This window comes from Polypterus senegalus, chromosome 14 (assembly GCF_016835505.1).
Source record: "Polypterus senegalus isolate Bchr_013 chromosome 14, ASM1683550v1, whole genome shotgun sequence".
Classification (NCBI taxonomy): Eukaryota; Metazoa; Chordata; class Cladistia; order Polypteriformes; family Polypteridae; genus Polypterus; species Polypterus senegalus.
The window spans coordinates 13,206,418-13,222,583 of NC_053167.1; the positions used below are offsets into that span (position 1 = coordinate 13,206,418).

General features: G+C 38.3%; 1 protein-coding gene across 4 annotated transcripts in view; it reads left to right on the plus strand.

Annotated features, from left to right (window-relative positions):
- LOC120515046 (formin-H) overlaps nucleotides 1-16,166 on the plus strand; it is a 220,375-nt gene that overhangs the window by 153,904 nt on the left and 50,305 nt on the right. The window lies entirely within an intron of this gene.

Below are 16,166 nucleotides of genomic sequence, written 5' to 3' on the forward strand. Positions count from 1 at the left end.
TGCGATAACTTGCAATGAGTCTTTTACAGCGCTCTGGAGGAATTTTGGCCCACTAATCTTTGCAGAATTGTTGTAATTCAGCTTTATTTGAGGGTTTTCTAGCATGAACCGCCTTTTTAAGGTCATGCCATAGCATCTCAATTGGATTCAGGTCAGGACTTTGACTAGGCCACTCCAAAGTCTTCATTTTGTTTTTCTTCAGCCATTCAGAGGTGGATTTGCTGGTGTGTTTTGGGTCATTGTCCTGTTGCAGCACCCAAGATCGCTTCAGCTTGAGTTGACGAACAGATGGCCAGACATTCTCCTTCAGGATTTTTTGGTAGACAGTAGAATTCATGGTTCCATCTATCACAGCAAGCCTTCCAGGTCCTGAAGCAGCAAAACAACCCCAGACCATCACACTACCACCACCATATTTTACTGTTGGTATGATGTTGTTTTTCTGAAATGCTATGTTCCTTTTACGCCAGATGTAACGGGACATTTGCCTTCCAAAAAGTTCAACTTTTGTCTCATCAGTCCACAAGGTATTTTCCCAAAAGTCTTGGCAATCATTGAGATGTTTCTTAGCAAAATTGAGACGAGCCCTAATGTTCTTTTTGCTTAACAGTGGTTTGCGTCTTAGAAATCTGCCATGCAGGCCGTTTTTGCCCAGTCTCTTTCTTATGGTGGAGTCATGAACACTGACCTTAATTGAGGCAAGTGAGGCCTGCAGTTCTTTAGACGTTATCCTGGGGTCTTTTGTGACCTCTCGGATGAGTCGTCTCTGCGCTCTTGGGGTAATTTTGGTCGGCCAGCCACTTCTGGGAAGGTTCACCACTGTTCCATGTTTTTGCCATTTGTAGATAATGGCTCTCACTGTGGTTCGCTGGAGTCCCAAAGCTTTAGAAATGGCTTTATAACCTTTACCAGACTGATAGATCTCAATTACTTCTGTTCTCATTTGTTCCTGAATTTCTTTGGATCTTGGCATGATGTCTAGCTTTTGAGGTGCTTTTGGTCTACTTCTCTGTGTCAGGCAGCTCATATTTAAGTGATTTCTTGATTGAAACAGGTGTGGCAGTAATCAGGCCTGGGGGTGGCTACGGAAATTGAACTCAGGTGTGATACACCACAGTTAGGTTATTTTTAACAAGGGGCAATTACTTTTTCACACAGGGCCATGTAGGTTTGGATTTTTTCTCCTAAATAATAAAACCATCATTTAAAAACTGCATTTTGTGTTTACTTGTGTTATATTTGACTAATGGTTAAATGTGTTTGATGATCAAAAACATTTTGTGTGACAAACATGCAAAAGAATAAGAAATCAGGAAGGGGGCAAATAGTTTTTCACACCACTGTATAATGGGATTTAGAGAGTGCCTACACATTTTCAGTTCCCATACAGAATAATAGTAAAGCATGATATTTCTTACAATTCTGGACTCTACAGTTACTTTACTATCTTGTATTTCAATAAAGAAGTTGTTTGGAACAAAAAACTGTAGCCACATGGGGTTCCCAGAACTGAGTTTGAGAATCACTGTCTGTGCCAGAGCTCAGTTCAAACAGTATGACCAGTCTTCTTTCTCACCAGTTGATTAGATCGTCAGCTTGTTGTTTTTTACACCAAGAAGACAAATATTTCATGGTGAGTCCTATGCTCACATTTCATTAGAATAAGTAAGTTGTCCAGGGTTGCACAGTATGTCTGTGGTGCTTTGTGCTCCATGTCTTTAGCCACTAAAGCATACGGAATTCATATGAGTAGACCAAAGCGACCCTTTTGAGAAATAGCCTTTTTTGCTCAAATGATTTATCTGAAACATTTCAGCCTAAATTTACTTTAGTTGGAAAAGAGCATAGAATATGAGGTGCCCTCTATGCCACAGGACCAGAAGACAGCTTGTTAATTTGGCAGTGTTTTCAAAGGTGTAGTGTTATTCTGTAAATTGATTGGGGACTCCATTTTTAAATGCCATTTTAGCAGAAAAGGAAAAGTGTTTATTAGGCTGAGCAATTAGGACCTGCCAAAGAAACAAGTGCTGTAGAGACATGTTAGTATTGATTGCTAAAGGATTAATTCCTGGTCTTCTGGTTATTTCAGTTTTTAACACAATGTTGTAAAATCTTATAATTTTGTGTGTAAATTTGCCTCCAGCCATTCTTCATCCAGGACAGATGCACACACTGTGTTTTACAGCAACAGTGAAAGTCAACAGGTTGTCTCTCCAAAGCCTCAATCCTTCCAATCCATCTTTACGTCTAAACGGAGATTTTCCTTTTATGAGAAGTGTTTTGGACGGGGCAAGTTCTACATGGGCAGTAAAGGCCTTTCCTTTTTTAGCATCGACTGAATAATTCAGTGTTTCCCTTCAATTTTATTTCAAACCTTTAGTAAGAATTTTCTGTATCCACTTATTTCTCTGTTAATACTGAAGAACCACTTGGACCAGTTAGAAAGACCTTGTATAACCCTAAAGGTTTCTGTCAAAACAGGCCTCGGCTCATCATTTTGGCGAGATTAAAAATATGATTTAGTAGAAGCTGCTTAAGTGGCTTACACTGTTTGTACTGTTGAAAGTCTCTTCAGGTTAATAGATTACCTGTAGTGCTGTACTTTGCTGCACTTTGAGGTTGGAGTCTGTTTTTCTAATAAGCCCCACTGGCTAAGAGACTAACATTATGGCAGAGCTTTCAGTCTTAAACGTTTATATGTGTGAGTGATAGTGTTGCACAAAGGTAACAGAGTGTGTGAAGGTTTGTGAGGAAATGTATACTGCTATATATTTATTACATCTGTGGGATTTGGTTTGAGATGCCATGTCTGAGTTGAAAATATCTTTAGGCCCAATGTGTGATCTAGTGTTTGAAGAAGTGGAACTTCTGTTCAGTAGTCACCAGTGCCGCCTCCTGATCTAAATCAATGACTCACACAAATGGTAGGTGCAATACCTAAAGAACACTCTGTTTCCCTTTGCAATGCCAGTCTTTGTTTTTTTATCACAAATGCACTTTGCAAGGACAAAATAAGCCCTGGACTACACAAAACAGTAAAACAAGAAACAAATTTGCTAACCAAATTATTATCAGAGATAAAACACCAAATAAGTTGTAAGTATTGAAGTAGATGGACTGTCTTCCTGACGGGCATCAAAGTTAATTCCCTACCCCACTGGGAGGCCATAACAGGAAGATGTGAACGGACAGGCATCCTGGCCAGGTTGGTTGCTGGTACCTTTCCTGTTCGGATGCCATGTATTCCCCTTATACACAGGCATCTCTCAGGTGGAACTCTCATTTGTATACTAGCAGGGCATGTTGTTAGCTGTAGTCCCGAGAGGCAGCCCTTTTAGGGTAATTGGGTGCCGCTGGGGGAGTTGCAACGGAACACCATCCCCACTTTGGGGAACTTCTGCCAGTTTCTGATGTGCAATTTTTTGGTCCCTGCAATACTCCCGGGTCTGGCATACAAGATGCCCAAAATCAGAACTAGTTGGAGGATTGATGGAAGGAGACAGATGGTGATTTATCGTGTTTTATTATTTTGCTGGACTGATTTAACCATGTAAGAGAATTATTGTGCTTTTTATTTTACCTAAAATTGTGATTGGCTGAGTTGTGTGTGGTGTTCAGGCTTCCGGGCCGACCACTGATGGCCATACATTTTATTCATGTTATGCCAGGCAATTTTTAGAAATCATGGTTAAGTGACTAATCACACTGTACAACAGAGACAGACACCAGTATATGTGCTCAACTGCAAGAGCATGTTCTGCCTGATTATATGTGTACATGGCACCGATAGACAGTTTGACCTATTGATATTTTGCAATAATGTTCTACCAATTCAAAAAAGAAATTTGGTCATAGGCATCTCAAAATGTTACCAAAAATTAACTATGTAGCTTACTGTACTCCAAAACTACAAACAAAATATAAAGAGGAACAAGATAAAATGTTGACATTGTTGCAAATGCGTGCGTCTGTCTTTTTTACAGAGGAAATTGGAGATACTTAATCCATGTAATTTTTCATTTGTGTATTTATTTTAGGTTCTTCTAGTAAACATTTCCTAAGATATTTTGTCATTGGTCATTTAGTTATATGTGTAGTGCTATATGCTATATGATAATTAGCTTTTGAAATTTCTGATGTTACAGAAATTCTTCCAATCATAAGATGCAATTGAACACCACAACCACTCATGCTAAAATTCAAGCTAACCAAGAAAATAATTCAGCAACTGCAAAGCGGGCTCAAAATTTTACCAAAATTGCACAGTCTATGCTCGGCTTTCAGGTGCTGTTTATTAGAAAATAAAGATTGGCGGCGAAAAGACTTGACCAACTAGATTAGTGAGAGTACTTACCCTAAATCTGAATAAGCAACCACTTTAATAATGTGGCTGTTTATTTTTGTTTCCGTCCGGTTCTCACTTCAACATATGGAATTTCACTAACTTCATTGAATTTTTCATTCCAACAGATGGCGCATCACAAACATTAACACTGCTTTTATAAATCACACATCAAATGGCATATAACAGGCACATATGCATTATTCATTTTAACAGATGGTGCATCAGAAACATAATGATTTTTATTACTACAAATGTTTGTGATGCACCATCTGTTGGAATGACAAATGCAATGTATTTTTATTACTTACATGCATTATAAAATATATTCAAATGGATGGCACGCTTCAAACTTTAACACTGAGGTTTACATTGATTACTCAGATTTCAACCCTTCTTAGACAGGTAGCGCAGCTAGTTCACTAATATAAACACATTGAGATATTAGAAAAATCAAAAGGACAGTTTCAGTAAATTTTTGATTTTGACAAATTAATGAGAGCAGACTGATACTCTGGAGCTTTCAGGGCATGCCTCCAAGTTGCATGAAATCCAGGCTTTTTCTCACCTAACCAAATGAGTAATCTTCAGGTTTTTGATTTCCCTTTCTTCAACACACTTTTCTAGACTTGCATGCAGGAGGCCACATTATAAGAAAGTAAGTGACTACCTTAGGAAAAAAAAAACCAAGCATCCGTACAAAGCCACCATTGCTCTCCCTCATCAAATAGACTTTCTAATTAATTGAAACATCCCCTGCCTTGAAAGTGTTTCAGAACCTAACACTTTTTTTTTACATTTTGCTTTTCCTGACTTTGGACTTGAAATAGCCTAACTTGAGAACTCATTGATCTATAAAACCTTTCACACCTTATCAAGTCAAAATGAAATTGTGAAAATCCTTAGACAAAATGAAAAATTGAATTCATTAAATAAAAAAGTGTATCCCCATTTTGATCGCTAGATTAAATTATCTAAATGTACTAAATTATCTTAACAACCTTATGCTTGTGCAATATGTAGAAGTAGTGCATCATCTTCTTTATATTAACCTGTGAGGATTTATACCCTCTCTGTCTATGAGATCCCACTCTATGATAGAGAATTTCTGAAGAAAATGACATACAGTGGGTAGCGCTGCTGCCTCATGGTTCCATCATCCTTAATTTGAATCCCACATATCTGTGTTGTCGCCGTGATGATCTATGTTTCTTCTGATACCCTGAGCTTCAAAGAGGTATAGTATCCCAAAAAAAAGAGCCTGCTCTGCCCTTTCTTTTATAGTTTGTCTAAGTTACAAGACCAGTCCAATCTATCACTGTTGTATACCGCCATGTACTTGTAGCAGTGTAGCAGTATAGCATTTTTTGTCATGCTTCAAAATGAAGACAAGAAGCACTCAAAGTAAGTTTGAGGACTTTTTTTGAGATCTTTTTACAAAGAAGCTCACGTCTGGGGAAAGTGAACAAAATTTTCTCAAAAATATTCAACATCCCTGGTATTGTGCATTGTTCAAAATGTCTTATGAAAGAAATGTGCATTTGCTACACAACAAGGGCACTGTCACTACCAGTTGTGAACAATTTCCAGCAACTTCATTGAGAGGGCAGTACATATATATAATATAGCAGAAAATATTATGGAATGATTAGGTTGAAGTAATCATTTTTGTCCTGCAGCTATGCAACTCTGAAAAAGGAATGTTGCTTTATTGTAATTATTTATGAATCCTATAAAAATGAAAAGAAATTGTGACTATGTTTATTTATAATGCAATCAATACTGCAAAGAAGGTGGCATGGCTCCTAACTTCCATTTCTACTACTGGGTTTCTGAGACTTTGCAAGGGGGGAAAAGAAAAAGTGAAACTTGGTTATCTGTGTTGGCTTAGCTGGTCACCACTTTTGCTTAGTTTGGTTACTACTGGTAATTACACTCCATTAAATTAAGAAGGAATCCAGTTGTTCAGCAGTCCCTTATAATATGACACCAGTGTAGAAGACACTTTAAATCTATGATTCTACTTTCAGTTACACACATACAGGAGGACCACAATGTTTTCTAACTATTCTAAACTTTCAAAGCATTGAAATCATGGCAGTTTCTCAGCAGTGGTCCTTTAGGAATTTCTGTAGTAATAATACGTTTGCTTCCTTGGAACATTTATGTCTCAAATTTAATCTTCCAGTAGCCCATTTCTTTGTCTGCTTGGAACATTTACATCTCAGATTTAATCTTCCAGCAACCTATTTCTTTTATCAAGTGCAAGTCAGAAATTTTATTAAAAGGTACAAAATCTGCCAGGTTTTCCTAATCTTCCTTCAGTGTCGGTGATGAATGAAGGTATACGCAGTATTTCTACAATCTACAATTCACTTTCAGACCATTCGCCTCTGATAACATGAGGCGGCCTAGAAAAGACCTTTCAATCAGAATTTCAGATAAAGAATGGATCTTAGCCATTGTCAAGATAAACTCCTTATTAATCTATGCAAAACATGGTGTATTTCAACTAAGTATTATACACTACACTTATCTCAACTCAAGAGATTATCAAAAATGTACCCAGGACAAGATGATGCATATGAGCGATGGCAGGTACCTGCTTCACTTTTTCATATGTTTTGGGATCGTCCCACATGCAGACCATACTGGGAAATAATATTTGTCTACCTGTTAGAGCACTGAGCTCCAATTAGTCCCAATCTGTTTTCATCAGTATTTGGAGGTTTACTGGATGGGATAATATTGTGTAGCTAAAAATCTCTTGTAATGGAGTATTTCATACTAAATTGTTCACTTGTTGCCTTGTCTTGCTTAACTGGAAAAAATCGTAACTCACCTACTATAATACAGTATGAAAAGAAGGTCCTATTCTGTTCTGAGGATCAGCCCAAAGCTTGTTAAAAATCTATTACGGTCATCTTTAGTAAGCATGCTGGGCATCTGTTGACCTCTTTGTGACAACTACTTATGGGTTATATGATTTCACGGCACTCCAGAAAGGTTGGGGATGGTGTTAAAGTTCAGTTTTATGCAGAATATGGTATTACTAACTGTTCATTTCTTTTGCATTGCACTTATTATAATATCATTTTGTAAAGCTGGGAGGGTTTGAAGCTATGGAGAGTGTTTGGGTTTTAACGGGACAGAATGCCAGAATTCACAAAGAGAGTAACGCTGCAAGTAGCTTAAAGTGAACAAGTTCGCCCCAAAATTTTCAAGCAGTAAGACATTAAAGAAAACTATGAGGTGGATAAATAAGGTGCTATAAAAAGTTACAAAGGTAAAAAAGCTGTATAAGGCATATTAGACTAGTAACTCCATTGCCACAGTTAAATAGGATATTAGGTAGAATAAAAGACATTGGAAGAGAAATATTGCAGAAAAGGCAAAAGAAGAAGCAAAGAGATTCTTTCAATATTTTATTAGTACTTGGGGGCCTCACTCCCTGCTTACTTCACTCGCCAACTGGGGGGGCCCTGCATCTTGTGCAGCGCACTTCTGTCATATTACCTATGTCCATACTGTATATCTCTTTTTACTTTTACCTTTTCATCAATATCACATTGAATTTTGATTGGGAATTACATCGTATAACTGCCCGTGAGTGAATATCGTCTCTTTCCCTCTACAAGAAATGTGTCTGACGATAGCATTCACACAAATGAGAAATGATTTTTCTCACGGGATTTCACTTTCACCAAACAACAAATCTTTTAATTCTTGTGGATATGCCTCTTCAATGGGAAGAAACGCTACTGTTTTTTTTCCCTGATGGCAACACGAGTTATACGATCTCCAACTTAAAGTTTAAATCCGATATATATTCAATCTCTTTTTGCTGTTCTGTTACTTCACAGAGTAATAATTTCCGTTTGTTTGCGCAAATGCAATCTTTACTATCCTTTTTTTGAGACGTTTGAATTTTCGTACTTCCGTTATCTCTAACCTGCTCTGCATGTGTACTGTACCAGCATTTTTGAATTCTTTACGACATTCTATTTTGTCATCCACTCTTTGTTTTATTTCTGGCCCCGTTTATGGTTAAATCTTTTGGCACAAAGACTGGTTTTGCAGAATGTGAAAGTGTCTCTCTGAGAAGATCACGTCTCGTCTCCTTACGACCTTCTAAGATTTTTTTTATAATAGAGAGAAAAGAAAAGTCAAGGAGAAGGTATTTGAAACAGTAAAATGAGTTAGAATATACAGATAGTGAAATAGCAAAAGCTGTGAACATGCACTTTTTTGAAGTTTATACATGTGAAGAAGTTGCTAACCTCCCACAAGTAAAATGGACTACAAAGGAAGTACTTAGTGACAAAGAAATTGTGGAGGAGAAGTACTGCTAGGATTAAATAGGCTGAATCTAACAAATCACCAGGACCAGATAATTAGTTAGTTAGTTAGTGAGGACCTATATAAACCCCTAGCACATAGTTTTTGAAAATCTTTGCATATTGTGAAAATTCCCAAAGAGTGGAGGCTAGTAAATATTACCCTGTTATCGGGCTGATCCAAGTAACTATAGGCTAGTAAGCCCTAACATGCATCACAGACAAATTAATGGAAGCAATTATTAAGGAATATTACCAATTACTCAACACTAGCTCAAATGAGAGGAAAGTCATGGTTCACTAATATAGCCACAAGAGCAGTTTCAGCTGAAGAAAATGGAAATTAAGAGAGAATGTGATTGATATATTTAAAATTATTGAAGGATTTAGTACAGTAGCTACCAGTTGCATGATTAGAAACTTGTTAAGGGCAGGTTTCACACAAATGTTAGAAAGTTTTTCATCATGCAATGAACTACAGATACAAGGACTAAATGATCAAGTAGTGTGGTAGGCAGCAGGACTTTAGGAACATTCAAATCCTGACTTTAGGTTATTTGGACAATCTGGGTGGATGTGATGGATGAGCTAGTATGGGCTGAATGGCCTGTCCTCGTTATATTCTTTGTAATGTTATAGAAAACAGAATGGCCCATTCAGAATCCTCACCTCAAGACTGCTGTCCATTACTGCGAAAGCTTGCATGGTTTAGCAAAGTTTGCTCAATTGTAATGTGTGAAGGCACTAAACATATTCAACTGCCAGAACTGATTCATCAGACTTTTTACCAAGGATTATTATGGGTACTTAGGTAAAATTGTCATTTTTTAACTGTCATTGTTTCAGTTTGATTAGCGCTGTATAAAAAATAATAATTTGTGACTCTTCAAATTTTAAAGTGTGCCTCAGATTCCAGCTTTTGAGACTTAACTGGAAGACAAAGGGATTTTGCAGAATACTTTCTAGTCACTTGATCTTAAATGTGTCACCTTTTACTAAGATTGACATTACAAAGAAGCAAGAGGTTTTCTTAAATCAGAATACACTTCTGAATTGTTTTTTAATTTCAAAGTAAAATAAAGTGGTGTTTTTTTCTTCGGTTGCACTGTGTCAGATGCAGGAAGCTTTCATCTGCTTTGTTTGACTGTTGCCACCTTTTTTGTTTTGTTGGTTGATTTTTTATTATTTTTAATATATGGTATGGTTCATTTAAAGTTCTATATTATGCTCGCACTGAGAATGTATATCTCTGCATGCAGTCCATTCGTTTTCAAGACTGTCTGGCAGGAATTGCATGTTTACTTTCATTTGTTGCTTTCTAAGACAAGCGAGAAGTGACCTGAAGCACTTACCTGCCACTCTGTCATTTTGCATGCGTTCATAGACCGTGAAAGTTTGAGTTTCCATGGCTACCAAGCAAATAAAATTAACTGTGTCCCCTTGCGATTTATTTACAGAATTAACATTTTGTCTCAGTATACCATTTTATATACATACCCTTTTACAATGTTTTCCTATATTCAGGTAAAATGTATTTTAGAAGCAAATGTACTAAACATAAAAGCACAAAATAGAAATGCTCATTATCTAAGAAAGAGAGAGCATGAAAATCCATCATGTTTAGGTCTCGACACTATTGGCTTGTTGAAAAAGCAAGCTGTAACACAGGAGCAATTTAAAGGTACAGCCCAAGCAAAAAAATATTGTTTCAGCTGAACCTTTATAGAGACTGAACATCATCATGGTCATTAAACACAAGTTTTGTGTGTACAAGGGACTAAATCTGCTCACTGAGCAAATTCTTAGGACCACTACACTAATACTGGATAGGGCCTCCTTTTGCTCTCACAACAGACCCACGTCCCTCTGGCATGTGTTCCACACGATGCTGGAAACATTCCTTTGAGATTCTGGTCCATGTTGACAGGTTTGCATCACTCAGTTTGTCAGGTGCAGTTCTACCACATCCTAAAGGTGTTTTATTGGATTCAGATCAGGCTGATTGAGAAGGCCAGTGAAGAACACTGAACTCATTGTCATGTCCATGAGACCAGTTTGAGATGACTTTTGCTTTGTGACATGGTACATTATTATGCTGAAAAGCAGCCATTAGAAGGTAGGTTAATTGTTGCCATGAAAGCAAGCACGTGGTCAGTAACGATACACACAAAATTGGCAGTGGCTTTCAAGTGATGATTGTTTGATATTAACTGGCCTAAACTGTGCCAAGAAAATATTCCCTACACCATTACACCACTACCTAAAGCCCGGACTATTGGCACATGTCAGGTTATATTGCATCGATTACATTCTGACCCTGGTCCCTCAACAGAAATCAATATTCATCAGACCAGGCTGCATTTCTCCCATCTTCATCTGTCCAGTTTTAGCGAGCCTGTGTCCACTATGGCCTCAGCTTTTTATTCTTAGTTCACAGAAGTGGAACCTGAAATGGTCTTCTATTGTTGTGGCCCGTCTGTCTCAAGGTTTGATGTGTTGTGCATTCTCAGATGTTTTTTTTTACTAAGCTCAGCTGTACAGAGTGCTTATCTGACTTACAGTAGCCTTTCTGTCAGAATGAACTAGTCTGGCCATTCACCTCTGACCTCTCTCATCAACAGGACATTTCCATGCAGAGAAGTGCTGCACACTAGATTTTTTTTATTTATCACACTATCCTGAGTACACTCTAAAGACTAGTGTGCATGGAAGTCTCAGAAGAGACACCGTTGCAGAAATACTCAGATCGGCTTGTCTTGTTTGTCACAGTCAAAATCAATAAGTTCACATTTTTTCCCCATTGTGGCATTTGATGTGAACATTAACTGAAAGCCCTGACTTGTACCTGCATGATTTTATGTGTTGCGTAGTTGTGTAGGTATGTCTAATAATTTGCTGAGTGAGTATTTGTGCTAGTGTACTTGTGAGTGTGTGGAGCATCAATATGCACTGGTGGAACTGTGAAGTGCATCATTGTGTTTCTTGTGGTTGATGTACACATGTACAGTGTTTTGATTGAGTCTGTGTAGTTTAAAAGAACATGGTGGTTGAGGGGTCTACCTTTTGTTGTTATGTAGTCACAGCTAGGGCACTCCTTTAGTACCAGTCTTGAAATATGATAAGTTTTATATAGTTTATCATATTGTGACATATGCTATTCCTGTCTATGCATTAGCAGAAGGGAAAAAATGAAGCCACAATGATGAAAAAGTAGTGCTTGTGTTTTATTAGTGTTTTATGTTTTGACTAGAGTTGCTCGTTCAGTCCTCCATTTCAAGAAAAAGGTGTTTTGTACAGTTACATCATTCCTGTCCTTCTTAGAGTAAAATTGGGTAACTTTCTCAAAAAGGTAAATGGACAGATAGAAAGTTAATATATATTGGTAATGGGATTCAATTGTTTTTATGGGAAAATACATAAGGGTTTTATGCATAGTACATACCACAGTTTATGATAATTTTGAAGATGGTTGAAGTAGTAATTTGTGACAACACATAATGCATTGAAACCCTGATGCAGCAGGTCGGTCAGAGTGCCTGCACTAACTCTTGCCCACTGTCGTAAGTGTCTACGATTGGCAAACAGTCCTGACAATGGTCCAGAAATGTGTTTTCAGTCTAAACTTGACTGACTATCCATTCTTCCAATTCAACACAATGTTGTTAGCTTAGGAAAAGTAAACATCAAAGTAGAACAAAGCTTTTTTATTCCTTTCCCAAAATAATGCCCTTTGCAAATGAATGTAAGGTTCTAATATGATTTTTTGACTGTCACTAGGCTGTCTATTATATATCCACTATCTTTTTTTCCCCAAGGTTTGAGATTAGGGAGGAGGAGAGACAGGCACTGGGTGGTAGTAAAGAGTTACCAGACAGTTGGGAAACTACTAAGATGTAGTAAGGGTGACAGCAAGAAGGGTGCTTGGTGTAACATCTGGACAGAGGAAAGAGGAAAAGGAAACCTGGTGGTGGAATGAGGAAACACAGGAGAGTATACAGAGGAGGAGGATGACAAAGAAGAAGTGGGATAGTCAAAGAGATGCAGAAAGTAGACAAGAATACAAGGAGATAAGGCGCAAGGTGAAGAGAGAGGTGGCAAAGGCTAAAGAAAAGGTGCATGATGAGTTGTATGAGAGGTTGGATACTAAGGAGGGAGAAAAGGACCTGTACCGATTGGCTAGACAGAGGGGCCGAGATGGGAAAGATGTGCAGCAGGTTAGGGTGATAAAGGATAAATATGGAAACATACTCACAAGCGAGGAGAGTGTGTTGAGCAGATGGAAGGAGTACTTTGAGAGGCTGACAAAAAGAGAGAGAAGAGGTTGGATGATGTGGAGATGGCAGTGGAGTTTTTAACCAGATTGTTTAATGGAATCTTGGAAAGTGTACAGTACTGGTGCTGATATTTAAGAATAAGGGGGATGTGCAGGACTGTAGTAACTACAGGGGATAAAATTGATAAGCCACAGAATGAAGTTATGGGAAAGAGTAGTGGAACCTAGGTTAAGAAGTGACTTGATGATTAGTGAGCAGCAGTATGGTTTCATGCTAAGAAAGTGTACCACAGATGCAATGTTTACTCTGAGGGTGTTGATGAAGAAGTATAGACAAGGCCAGAAGGAGTTGTATTGTGTCTTTGTGGACCTGGAGAAAGCATATGACAGGGTGCCTTGAGAGGAGTTGTGGTATTGTATGAGGAAGTCGGGAGTGGGAGAGAAGTATGTAACAGTTGTACAGGATATGTACGAGGGAAGTGTGACTGTGATGTGGTAGGAGGGATAGATGCATTCAAGGTGGAGGTGGAATTACATCAGGGATTGGCTCTGAGCCCTTTCTTATTTGCAATGGTGATGGGCAGGTTGAGAGACAAGAATAGACAGGAGTCCCCATGGACTATGATATTTGCTGATGACATTGTGATCTGTAGTGATAATAGGGAACAGGTTGAGGAGACTCTGGAGAGGTGGAGATATGCTCTAGAGAGGAGAGGAATGAAGGTCATTAGGAACAAGACAGAATACATGTGTGTAAATGAGAGGGAGGTCAGTGGAATGGTGAGGATGCAAGGAGTAGAGTTGTTGTAGGTGGATGAGTTTAAATACTTGGGATCAACAGTACAGTGTAATGGGGATTGTGAAAGAGAGGTGAAAAAGAGAGTGCAGGCAGGGTGGAATAGGTGGAGAAGAGTGTCAGGAGTAATTTGTGACAGACTGGTATCAGCAAGAGTGAAAGGGAAGGTCTACAGGACGGTAGTGAGACCAGCTATATTATATGAGTTGGAGATGGTGGCACTGACCAGAAAGCAGGAGACAGAGCTGGAGGTAGCAGAGGTAAAGATGCTAAGATTTGCACTGGGTGTGATGAGGATGGCTAGGATTAGAAATGAGTACATTCGAGGGTTGGCTCAAGTTGGATGGTTGGGAGACAAATTCAGAGAGGCAAGATTGAGTTGGTTTGGACATGTGCAGAGGAAAGATGCTGAGTATATTGGGAGAAGGATGCTAAGCATAGAACTGCCAAAGAAGAGGAAAAGAGGAAGGCCTAAGTGAAGGTTTATGGATGTGGTAAGAGAGGACATGCAGGTGATGGGAGTAAAAGAACAAGATGCAAAGGACAAAGATATGGAAGAAGATGATCCACTGTGGCAACACTTAACGGGAGCAGCCGAAAGAAGATCTTTTTTTCCAAATATTCCTAGAACCCTTTGTGAAATTCTGTCTCTTCCTTTTTTGATTCCTGCTTAGTTTGAAGTTCTCACAATGATTGTTTCTGTCTCTGCTGATGAGCCAAAATATTATGATCACCATAATATTGACCATATGAAGTTAATGTTGTCTACTATCTTGTAACAAATGTGCATATCAAGGTCAGGAGTATATTAGCTGGTAAGGTGACATTAGGTACTCATAGGTGCCCCACATCTTTCATATTGTTGGTTAACTGGTCGTTACATTAAGTAATTGCTTTATCTCTTGTCAATTTATGATTGTAAATTCATTATTTAATACATCTTTTTACTTGTGGCAATCAACTTTTATTACCTTTCCTACTACCCTTGCTAAATAAATACGCTCTAGCCTAATGTAATTTGATTATGTTTACTTCTTTTGTAAATATAAATGTAGAATCCAGAACATATGGGCAGGTGTAAAGACCTGGTTGACTGTGGTAAGGGCTACATTGTTATGGCCAGATGACTAGGTCAGAGAACTTTTGAACATCAAGGATTTTTGGATGCTCATTGTCTTTTGTGATGAACATCTACCAACAGTAATTTAAGTAGTGAAAAATCCTGAACCACAATTAGGGAGTTGTGTTGCCAATTCTTATCAATGTGAGAGGTCAACGAAGCCAATCCTGTCTAGTATGAACTAGCTGAAGGGCTACTGTGGCACAGATAATTTTGAAGATGTTTGAAGTAGTATTGTTTAGCAACACATAATGCAGCAAACCTTGCTACATCAGGTCGGTCTGAGTGCCCATGCTAACTTCTGTCCCCAACCTAATGCCCCTTTAATTCGCACACAAGTGCCAGACCTGAACATTGGATCAACAGATGACGGTTGCTGGGTCAGATGCATCTTGTTTTCTGTTACATAATGTGGACAACTGGGTACATGTGTGTTGTTTACAAAGGGAAATGATAATGGCACTAGGATGCACTGTGGTAAGAAGACAAGCTGGTGGGGAAAGTATGATGCTTTTGCTAATTTTCTACTGGGAAAACATGAGTACTGGGATTAATTTGATTTATACCACTTACCTAAACATTGTTGCAGAGCAGGTACGCCAATCCATGGGTGCAATATTATTCCCCAATGGAAGTGACAATTTTCAGCAGGACAATGAACCCTAAAGAAATAGTTTGGAAATGGTTTGAGGAACATGATGAAAAGTTCAAAGTGTTGGCACTGACCTCCAAATTCTCCACATCTCAATCTAGTCAAGCATCTGTGGAATGTGTTGGCACTATAAGATCTATCTGCAGTGGCTCCAGCTCACAACTTATGGGTGTTAGAGGATCTGCTGCTAATATCTGGTTGGCAGATACCACAGGAAGCCTTTAGAGGTCTTATAGAGATCATCGAATGTCAGGTCAGAGCTATATTAGCAGCGCATAGATGAACAACGGCATAGGTAGTCATAATGTTTTGGCTCATCAGTGAATATAATCATGCAGATGAGAAGATTGTGGTTGGAGAATTGTTCTGCTGGGTGCCTTTTATTTTCTACAATACTTGCATTTTTTGTGGAAAAGGGAGTTGTGTTGTACTAAAATATGAAAAAAAAGTGTAGTTGTTCATTCCGACATGCACAGGCTAAAACTAAGCCAAAGTTTAATGTGTAGCAAATAATTACACGTTTCATTCCATCATAAAATTTAATTTAGCATCTCCTAATTCTGGAGGGCAGTGTGCCACAGTTTTTAATGCTGTCACTTCACAAATCCTGCAATCTTGAATAGAATTCTGTGACCAGCCATTGTTT